A 2,133-nucleotide genomic window follows, 5' to 3' on the forward strand; every position below is an offset into this window, starting at 1 on the left:
ATATGTTCAGTTGTGTCTCTAGCACCTTGAATAGAAACTGACACAAAGTTGCTCCATCATTCCTGTTAAATGAGTGATTGAATTCACTTGCATGTTTTCCATTCCCATTTATAATCCTTCTTTTTCATTTCACTCTGAAGAGAAAATGCATTTCTAGTCTCTTGTCTTTGGGGGTAGTTTTCTACCAATGGTGACTCTTTATCAACTGGCAGTCATTTGATTTTGAAAGACTTTTGATGCAATCATTAAGCTTTTGGACAAATACTAGATTTGAGCAGCGGAGTTTATTTCTCTGGTCTTTGATTTGTTTTTGGTTTTTTTTTGTGCTCTCTCTGTGTGTGTGTTTGAGCTTATTAAGCCCAGGCTAGGTAATAGCTTCTTGTTTTCTATGTGCCAAAGTAAAAACCTGAAAATGACTCTTACATTTTTCACTAGAAATATATTTACAAAAATGAAACCTTACAGAAATTGCTTACATAAGACTGCGTTAGTTAGTTAAGTTGCCTCAGGCCCTGTTATAGCATATCCTTTCTCTTACCTGAAGAATACTAGGAAAGAATGTGTACATTTACATCCTACTTCATTCCAGAAAAGGATTTGAAGCAGACTATATTCATAATTGGAGAAAATTAGTAAATTGTGGCAAGGCAAAAATAAGGATCCAAAAAGTGAAGAAATATTCCCTCACCCCCAGATATGCCAGTTATTACATTAAAATGTGAAAAAAGAGAAGTTTGCAATAGGAATCTTTTTTTTTTTTGGGGATTGTGAAAGTTACATTTGGGTGTTTTAATCATGGAGAAAGACAATGATAGAAATGCATCTATTTATGCTCTTATAGATTAAGCCATGATTGGAATAGACTGATTTAAAAAATGCTTGAGAAATATTGGGCCTTTCAATGGAGTTTTAGGTATTTTATTTACTTATTTTATATAGATCAATTGGTAATATTTTTATTATCCTTCTGAGAATTAGCATTCTAAATATGCTGAATATTACCTCTGGATCCAGTATTATTTTAATGCTCTGTACCAACATTTGAAAGTCTGTTGTACGAATCTTTTTTTTTAATGTTTACATTTTTTTTATTATTATGTTATGTTAATCAAAAAATATGGAACGCTTCATGAATTTGCATGTCATCCTTGTGCAGGGGCCATGTTAATCTCTGTATTGTTCCAATTTTAGTATATGTGCTGCCGAAGCGAGCACTGTTGTACGAATCTTTATTCAGTGCTGGCTTTGCACCAATTTTTTGCTATTGCTCTATATATGGATTGAAGCAACACAGAAATCAAAAGAAAATTCAATGAACAAAGCATAACATCAGTAGTGTTTCCAGTGCATTCAGCTCAACCATCATTTGGTGAATACTTACTGCATGAGTCATGAACTTAAGGGCATCTATAGACCAAGCAGATAAATTAGTGAAGCAGGGCAGATGTATGGAAAATCAATTGCCAGAAATATAATAAAGATTTCTTTGTTTTTACTGAAACACAGTGTGAAGAGAGAACATAATAAACACAGATATACTGATGGAGATCATATTTTACCATATACATGGGGAAATGCAAATTGAAAATAGACACAGTAAATTATTAATTATTTTCTTTCATGTTTCATACTTTTTTGATTCAAAACTGGAAAACAGATACTTCTGAGAAAACATGAAGTGTCAGGTTATATTTCATATTGTGAGGTACAGGGTAGAATTCATCCTTGAGTCTTCTATCTGATTTTGATATTCAGTTGTATTCAGTTTCAAAACAGAAAGAAGCTCTTCATAAATTGATAGTTCACTTTGAACATGGAAAGGATCATTGCACAGTGTTTTTATATTTAGGATAAATAATACAATTATTTCACTTTTAGTATTATATTGCACTGTAGTTCAATAACTTCTATTTGGAGCTCCCAATTCACACTATCAGTGATAGATGAGGAAGATGAACTGAACAATGCTAGTTTATTCTCCAATACTTGGAATTTGGGATTCAATTTCATATTCTTGGAAATGTAAAACTGGCTGTGGCTTTCACATTTTTCAATAAAGGAAAGTAGGTGAGATTACTTTCTGACAAATGAAATTCCTAAAGATCCACTTTTTTTTGTGATTAAGGAATAAAA

At 32.1% G+C, this 2,133-nt stretch overlaps 1 non-coding gene across 1 annotated transcript; it reads right to left on the reverse strand.

The window, feature by feature from the left end:
- Window positions 1-1,111: 1,111 nt before the first annotated feature.
- Window positions 1,112-1,215, reverse strand: LOC118008024. The gene has a single exon (XR_004678539.1). It is a non-coding gene; the product is annotated as a U6 spliceosomal RNA (small nuclear RNA).
- Between the last annotated feature and the right edge of the window lie 918 nt (window positions 1,216-2,133).

Source organism: Mirounga leonina, unplaced genomic scaffold, assembly GCF_011800145.1.
Source record: "Mirounga leonina isolate KUSES-001 unplaced genomic scaffold, KU_Mleo_1.0 Mir_101595, whole genome shotgun sequence".
In the NCBI taxonomy this organism is placed as follows: domain Eukaryota; kingdom Metazoa; phylum Chordata; class Mammalia; order Carnivora; family Phocidae; genus Mirounga; species Mirounga leonina.